The sequence below is a fragment of the Lepisosteus oculatus genome, chromosome 3, assembly GCF_040954835.1.
Source record: "Lepisosteus oculatus isolate fLepOcu1 chromosome 3, fLepOcu1.hap2, whole genome shotgun sequence".
In the NCBI taxonomy this organism is placed as follows: domain Eukaryota; kingdom Metazoa; phylum Chordata; class Actinopteri; order Semionotiformes; family Lepisosteidae; genus Lepisosteus; species Lepisosteus oculatus.
Window position 1 is genome coordinate 51,690,166 of NC_090698.1, and position 9,369 is coordinate 51,699,534.

Genomic DNA, 9,369 nt, shown 5'->3' on the forward strand with positions numbered 1-9,369 from the left:
ATTGGCATTCTTGTTTGATAACCTGGTATATAGGCAGCGTGAATTCTGAATTAAATACTCCGTTGAGGCATATTAATTTCTTAAGGAGGAGATGGGAAATGAAAATGCCCTGTAAGATGGTGATTACAGCATAATTGCAGTGAGCAATAAGAGTAAAAGCTTGTGCTTGTAGGAGATCAAGAGCAAAAAGGTTGAAGATATTTTTTTGTGCTTCCAAAGTTTTGTGGTAAAATGTGGAAAGCAAGACCAATCAGTCAGGTCAAATCATTTTTGTTCATCATTTAATGCTCAATTCCTCCATCAGCCCTAACAAATCCTTTTGCACATATATTTTTCTTCTTCATTTCCAGTAAGCCACCCCATCTGTCTTTTAGTTAATTGATGAAAGCCTGCAATTTGTCAACATTTAACCTTTATTAATGTGAGACTAAAACACCATGTATTAATGTTGATAACCATATCAATATGATAATTAAAAGTGAAATGTATTTACAATATCATACAGCTGCAGTACAAACCCTTTACTGTTCAAGGATTGTGTTCTTATTTGCATTAATTTACCTAACATGATCCTTAAGAGGCTCCACAAAATATGTGTGGGTCTCCAAAAAATCCTCATATATATATGGTTAACTAGACAAATAGATGACTTGCATATGTAAGTTTACAGTAAAGCACACTAAACAGAACGCTTTCATATAAAAATGAATTCCAAAATTAGGTCCCCATCAACAGTATTATTCTTGTGGCAAAGTAACCTCTTTGATCAATAAAATGAATCTACCATGAGGGATTTTAAAAGCTGTTCTTTTATGTTATTGCTTCAACAAAACATGCTTACTGTGCAAATGGAGCTCAACACTTTTAAGAATAGTCCTACATTATAAACTATAGTTCTTCTTTCTCCTTCATTTGCCTTCTAGTTCCCAAAGTAAATTGGGATAAAATGGTAATTTGTTTTCTTCATGTCTCATTAAGCATTTATTCACACAAAAGGTTGCCTCCTGTTTACTGTAAGTGCTTTGTTACATATTGTCAAATTAGCTGAAGAGTTGTTTTTTACAAATCCTGGTCTCCTGACAGAATAAAAATGCTCTAAACATTTATGCTAGTAATGACAGTAATAGATAAATTTCCCACTAATCTATCCTTTTTTAGTTCAGAAATAAAAATAAAATGTTAAGATTATTTTTTGGTTTCTATGGAGACTGCTAATGCATTATGGAAACGTTTGGATCCAATGTCAAACTTGGATGCTATATATTGTCAGTCATTGTTTAACATTTTAGCAAAACATTGTTCCTTTGAAAAGTGCCAGAAAAACGGCAACACATCTCTTAACTACTCAATTAAAATGCTGTATGTTATTTTATGAGTTTATATGCATTTGTTTGTGTAGTGCAATGAAAAAAACTTTTTTTTACAGTTGCAAGTATGCCTATTGTGACTTCTGATTTACAATCTGCTTTTAAAGTTAATCTCCTGAGCTACCAGGATTTGGCTCTGACAGACTGTCTAACATATACATGTAAAGGTGAAAAGACACGACCCACAAAGCTGTGCAATATGTATTTCAATTAAATAATGAACTAATCTTTAAGGCCTTATTGCTTGGACTAATTTTGATCTTGAAAACTCCATCTTTTTCTTGAAATATTTATATTTTTTATTTAGTTATTTTAATATGTCTAGAGTCATAGAGTCACTGTCCCAGATTTTAATGTGCTCTGTTTAATTTGCTCCTTCTAAAAGTCTGAAAAATTGAGAGCATGGTTTGAAGAATGACATTGTCATGGGGGTGTGTTAGTGATAAAATAGCTTGAACTCCAAACTTGACCTAGAATTGCTAATTAAAAATGGATTAACTCTGCATCTCTGTGAGGTTAAAAATAAATCACACAGCAGTACTACAGATTGTTTTTAAGGCCACCAGTAAGATTTTTACTGGCAGCTTCTTGACACTTTAACACCAGCTGGTTTAAAAATTGCTAAGAGAACTCATAAATATGGATACTTGCCCAATTTAACACTCACTAGCAAATCATTGAATTTCTAAATATATATGTATTCCTACAGTTAATATATAAATATGAAAAGCAGAGAACATGACTTCTGTCATCTATTTTTTCTTAGTGATTCAGACTCCTTACTCTAGGGAGAGAAAGAAGGAATATAATCCAGTTGATAAAAAATGATAAAATGAGAACAGTCATAAAAATGAGATTCTGTACAGACAATGTATCCTGTAGCACCTTTAAAATATGCATTATGTATACATATTTATATTTAGAGGCACCATGGTATAAGCTTTATTGCTTTTGACCAGGCTGTAATTTTAAGATTTGAAAACATTTGTTTTGGTGTTTCACTCTGACTTCAGCTGACATATTTTAAATTATTCTATTTTATGTCTATTTTAATAGAGGCAAAGTCTTCTATGAAAGATCTCTATTAAGCAACTGCCTCAGGTAGCAAGACAGATTCATGATTTAACAGCATCAGTAAACAGACATGAATATTGCTTGTTAATGGGCTTGTTAAAAGCCTTTGGCAGCTGTATAATGTAAGGGGATTATTGAGCTTTATTTGTTATACTGTCTTTTTCACAACTGCCACTGTAATTGTCATAAACAAGTACTTCTGTTTGAACTAATTAGTGAAATGGAACAAATACTTGACATACTACTCTAGCCAGCTCAGCAAGAACCTCTTTGAAGTATATATGCCTGGGAGATAAACCAGTCCCATGTTTGCCATGTGTGAAAATTCTGAGTAGGTGTATTTAGAAAATAAAATGAAATATGATATTACATAGATTTAATCCAGTGCATACTCATTGTCCTGATCAGAGTGTAAGATAAAAATAAACTAAAAAGAATCATCTTCAGCTGCTTCAATTTATGAAATTATTAGGGTTAACATTTAAAAGAAACATATTACATCCCCAGTTGATTCCCTGACAGGTGGATTTTGTTCTTAACAAATTGCTTCCTCCAGCACTGTACAATCTTTAGAATTATAACGTTATTATGGCTTGTTAACTTTGATTTTCTCTTTGGCAAAGATTGCATTTTACAGACAAGTTGTTAGACAATTCTGTTTGTTTTTATGCTAATGATACTTTTTATTTGCAAGTGCTTTTCAAAACAATTAAACAAGTAACATAAAACGGACGTTAAAAAACCACACAGTTAACTGGCTAAATAGTCAAATAAAATTATATATTAAAAAACTTTAGTAAACAGATAAGTCTTTAAGCAAGGCTTGTAAAAATGTCCAGAGTTCCAAATGCGGGGGTTCTCAATGTTGGTCCTGGGGACCCACAGACCATATTGTTTTTTAACTACTATGTTTCTTAGGTAAATTAACATTTCCAACATCTGAGTAGAAAAAAAAAAACTTGAAAAAGTTCTAAGCAAACAAGTTGCTGAGTCAAGCAGTGATTCATTTAAGTAAAGAGTTCAGGTGCTATGAACGCCAGTAGGTTTGTGGGTTTAAGAAATCCTGCCGGAGAAGTTTCCACAAAACGAAGACAAAACATAGAGGCAGCTCCAATTGTAAGGCAGTGGATTTGCATTTTTTTTATCTGACAGAGCAGAGGAATCTGGAGTGATGGACTTGGCTCAAACTGGAGTGAGTAAGCACTCCAGAAGCAAAGGAAATTATAAGTGAGCATACTGCACAAGGTGGTTAGAGAAATAAGCGTCACTTGTAGTGAGCAGATTTTTTTCTTTATAAAAGAAAACTACATCTACTGTACTCCCAGGGAGTTAGAACAGTGACATCATGAGAGAGACATTTTAAATGTTACTCAGAGTGACTGTTAATAGTCTGTTCAATTAATAAAAGTAACTTAAAAACATGCCAACGGTTGCTGTACCAGATTTTCTAACTATGGTTAGACTAATGGTTAGGTCCCGATTTCAGGCCAAACTGGATCCACCAGTGCTTTAAACAAATTACTTTAAGATCTAAAACAAGAGGAATGGCAAGGGTTGAGGACCAAACTTGGGCAGCTGGTCGGACCTAAGCTCAATGGGCACTGCTACAGTTGGTATGAGCAGAAACAACACTGTTGCAGATGTTAATTGTCATGAGTGGTGTGATGAACCCTCTGCAGGTCGGGTAGTGAACGAGTCCAGTAGGGCTAGGCGGAATCGGGTATGCAGGTAGGGTCGTATCTGAAATATAAGCAATGAGTTCACCAATGAAATTAGATGGGTGCTAACTTTTTAAGGTAAAACTTCATCGTTAGTGATTGATTAGGATGTTATCAGGTAGTCTATGTACTGTACCCATCCTGCAAATGGATCTCTAATTGTTGTCCTAGCAGAAAGTGCATAGCAGATTCCCGTTACTAAAATAACATGCCAGGATATGCTCAATTACCTGACCTATTCTATAACAATATACATATTCCAGCCACATTTAATATTATAACATGAAATAAAGGCTTCACCTTAAATAAATACATTAGCTTAAATTAGTAGCACAGTATAGGGTGCATATAGAAAGCGACTCCTCTGTAAATATAACCAATGGTTACCATGTGAATAGGGAAAGACTCATCACCCTGCTGAAAAATGGGGTAAACCCACAATGGACATACTTTTCCTTGGAGATATAATGTATATTTGAATCTGCCAAGGCTTATTTACTTACTCACAGCATAGTGTGCTTTGAAGTTTTCTTCTTTTAAATACATATTTCCAAGAACATTTCTTTCAGTGTTTGCATTGAGACCTACTGAGGTAGGTGTGTTGTGTAAGGATTTCAGAATTTTACAGTACATGTGACTTTTTGGGTAGTGTTGCAGATGTGTGGAAAAAGTAATACGTCACCATTCCAGAAGAAAATATTGCTTGAATGTTGTTTTTTACTATTTTGGATTGCTGAAAATAATGTTTTCTTCTTTAAAAAGTGTTCTGTTCACAATAAAAACATTCTCTATTCTCTTATTCTTAGCTCTTGGATAATCCAGTTTTAAGTAGGTGTAATTCCTTCTCAGAAGAGAAACAGTCCTGCCAGATCTTGGCTGCCTGAGACATCACTAAGGATTCCATTTACAGCACAGCTGCAGTGAATTTAAAACCTAGTTCTGAGCCAGAGCTCCATACCCACTGAGAGCTGTCTGTAATGATAAACATAAAGCTGCCTTCAGCAATGGGCTGAGGCATAATGGATGGCCTTGTCTCAACCAGACCTGATCTAGATCTACACAAACCATTAATCCACTGGTTGTGTATTAAACATTGCAAAACATGTTTAAACATACAAACACACATACCAATACCATACAGTATAGCAAGACTATTGTTTTCTTGCAACTTTATGAGGAGAAATTATTGTAAATAATTGTCACTACTGATTTATCACCTTTGTCCTATTTTGCAAAGAGACTAAAAAGTCTTTGTTCTGCCTGTTCAAGAACGTGGAAACATCAGCATATACTTATTAAGCTTTATGACTTTCACCAATATCTAATTAAAACTGCCATTATGGAATATAAATAAGGATTTTTTACCTGCATTGTGGGATTTTAAAAACAGCTGATGCAGTGTTTTATCAGCTTGTTTAGCAGATGTTGTGGAACTTCTTTAACCACAAAGCCATTCATATACAAATTGTATCTTAACAAAGCCAATAACTCACTTTAAAATCTGATCATGATCACATAAGTATGGATTATATTACTGTATTTCATTTACTGCATTTTCATTATAGTTTTAAAATATACCGAGGCAGCTCTTTGTATTCCCACACAATACTCAAGGCCAATTTTTGGCAAGTGATAAATCATATTTGTTTAGGAGAAATTCAGAAGTTACATTATTATTGTTGTTGTTACTATGTATGAACTTAAGACAAAGACCTCTCAGTTTATTTGAATTTTCATTAATTAATAAGGTATTAATTAATACCTTATTATAAGATTATAATATTATTATATTATATTATTATAAGATTATAAGACATTATTATAAGATTCTTTCAAAGATAGACATAATAAATTCCCAATTTAATGTATCTGTGAACTACGAGTGAAATTGAGTCATTTCAAATCTGTGTAGATAAAGCTGGGCTTAGACAAACTGTTGCTTATGCAGTAACTTAATTAGAACAAATCTGAATCTTCTAACAGAAATCATTTTTTGGCAGTTTCACTTTATCCTTTTCCTTTTATCCTTTCATTAATACCAAAATATTGATTGATTACAAACTAATGGAAAGTCAAAAATGATATACTTTCTATTTAAAAATGGCTGTCATCAACTTACCACGAATTCCTTGGTTTAAAGCCACAGTTGAAGTACATTTGCTAAGAATAGCACATTAGTCACATACCATGTAATATGATGATTAGTTCAGATTAACAGGAGATTAAAAGAAGACACATATGTGAAGACTGTTACATACTCAATTTAATAATATTTAGTTCAAACTGAGGAACACTGTACAATTTCTTTTTGAAAGCTGTTGGATTGTTCAAATCTCTTATTCACTTCTTTACAAAGCCTTGAAATAAATTAAAGAGCTTTCAAAATGTGTTTTGTGTGAAGGTCTAGATATATTTATATATTTGACTTTATGCTAATCAGGTGTGTGCTTGTTCATTTTTTGATTAAACATGGTGGAAATTGGAGTTATGGACAACGTTCAATTAAATTTGATTATTGGTCTGGCAGGTGACCAAATGGAACAAGAAGCCGCAGGATGAATTTGAGTTGTGATGATTGCACATAATTAAAGCAATTCATCATTTTTGTTTTTTTCCTCTTGAACATTTATTTAATCATCTACAGTGTTTCCTGAGTACTGCCTTCATTTACTAAGCTATGGAATAAATGAGATTAAGTGCCTATGAAGAAACAATGATAAGAACATATTCCAGACCACCAAACAAAGAGTCTGAGTAAAAAATAATAGGGTTATGAACTTTTCCTGCACAGCCAAAAGGATCTGTTAAAAAAAAACAGCTTCACAAGTACTGAGAAAGATGTCTGATTTATGGTAGATATTGAACAATTTATTTAATCAAAACCCCAAATAATTTTATTACACTGACCAACTTAATATGGGGAAAATGAATTACTATATTTAACATTTTTGTTGTTGTTGTTGTTATTATTATTATTATTATTATTATTATTATTATTATTATTAGTAGTAGTAGTAGTAGTAGTAGTAGTAGTAGTAGTAGTAGTTCTGTTATGCTGTGCATAATATCCTATTTTTGGTCACAAAATATATTGTAAGCTGGCTTTTTAACATTGCTTTGACTGAAACATGTAAAAGGACCAGATAAACAAAATATAGAAAATATAGTTATTTTGTCTCTTTTCAAGCCTAAACTGGACTTAGTACTGCTGGCTGGATTTTGATGTTTATTGTTACAGATGTTATATGATATTTATGTTATGTTGATGTTAAAGCACAGGAGTTAAACACTCCTTTGCTATCTAAACTCACTGCAATTCAGGATACCATTTACTTTTTAATTAAGTTTATTGAAATTTGACAATTTACAGTTGTACAACATCAAGAAAAAAAAAGAACATAAACATTCTACACTCCTTGTGTAAGGCAGGAAACATAGTCTCCAACGTGACCTGCTGAAACATAACTCTAACACATCACAAACTGATTGCAATATACTTGGACCATAATACCAACTTTTCAGTCTCTCTCTCCCCAAACTTCCTCCAATGGATCAGGATTTAGTCCCTCAAAGAGTACAAAGCCTTTGGCATCACTGATAGAAGCAGGATGTTTTTACGTTTTGTACACCAGCACATTTCTGTCTTTCCATAAGGCTTCCCTTAGGCAACAAATTACCCTCCAGGCTCTGTTTTTTCCTGTTTTTGTTAGCTTCTCCACCCATGTCCATAGAGTACGTCCTGGGGGTCAGTTATGCCACAGTCCAGGAAACACCTTATCCAGCTCTCTGCCATTGTTCATACCTCTTTTGCAGCACCACACTCCCAAAGCACATGATGGATGGTTTCTTCTTGCTCACATCCATCCACTGGACACTTTGATGTCTTCCCTGTGCTCCTGGAGTGCATCACAGTCCTTGTTGGCAGAACCCCATGCACAATCAGCCAGTACATATCGTAGTGTCTGTTCAACAGATCAGGAAAACCATCTAAGTTGCTGTCCCCAGCTACAAGGCTATGAATTAGACACACTTGCTCCCTATCCTGCACAACATGTTTAGATCTCCTTGCATGTGTCAACACATCCACTGTCACATTTTACAAAATCCATTTATTCAGAAAGGTCTTTATTATGGTACGTGAATACAGGGGGTTAAAAGCAACAGGTACCATTAAAGGAATCTCTAAACCTTTTAAAGTCTTCAAATAAAAACCACACAGAAAACGAGACATGAAGGATACCTTCCCCCTATTTCCCACAGCTAAAGACAGATGCACTGAAACATACTTGTACATTAGTAAAGTAAACAACTCAGGCATCCCTTTCCCACACATCTCCACCTTCTTTGCCACAACTTCCCCCATCAACCTTTCCCACTTTGACCTCCAAGAAATAAAAACATAACCAATAAAACAGATCTTGATGGCATAATGACAATACCAATAAACAATAGTAAGGGTACAATTACAGCTTTAACTACCAAAACCTTACCCTCCATAGTCAATTGTCATAAACTCCACAGTCCAATATTCCTTTTGACCTTCCCCACCACCCCCTCCCAATTCCTGTTCCCCATCCCATTACTGTCCAATATTACTCCCAGAATCTTGATTTCATCTCTACAAACTGTAACTCCCAAATCTTCCTTTTCATATCAGGTTCTGAATTGCATTAACTCAAATTTATTATTGTTCATCTTAGCCCCTGATGGTCTGCAGTACAGATTTGTTTCTTAATCCCCATCCAATCTGTACAGAAACCATTTACATCATCCATGTACAGTACAGTTCTCACCTCTAAGCCCCCATTCCAAGGAATCTTAATCCCATCAATCCCAGCCTCCATTCTCAAGGACTGTGCCAGTGGTTCTATACAACAAACAAAAAGGACAAAAGGAGACAGCCCTGATGGACCTCACAGTTCACATTTACTGCTTGTGACATAAATCTGTTAACCATTATCCTTAGTCTGTGAACTACACCCTTATAGTATAACCTTATGCAAGCAAGAAACCTGGATGAAAGCCATATCATTTGGAGTACTCTTGTGAAACACAATAATAAACCTTTTTAAATCCAAATTTTGAACAGCTAGCCTAATATGCCTCTCTCTTGCAAAACAAATGGTATCACTGATCAGTGTCAGACTGTCCGTTGTCTTCCTCCGTGCCACACCACAAACTTGATCTGGATGAATGACCTCCCCCAAAAC

At 34.4% G+C, this 9,369-nt stretch overlaps 1 long non-coding RNA gene across 1 annotated transcript; it reads right to left on the bottom strand.

Moving 5' to 3' along the window:
- Window positions 1-3,644: 3,644 nt before the first annotated feature.
- LOC107079835 (uncharacterized) lies at window positions 3,645-9,076 on the bottom strand. The gene is made up of 3 exons (XR_001480744.2): window positions 8,953-9,076; window positions 7,962-8,121; window positions 3,645-4,181 (listed from the first exon to the last, which is right to left on the bottom strand). It is a non-coding gene; the product is annotated as an uncharacterized lncRNA (long non-coding RNA).
- Window positions 9,077-9,369: the final 293 nt, after the last annotated feature.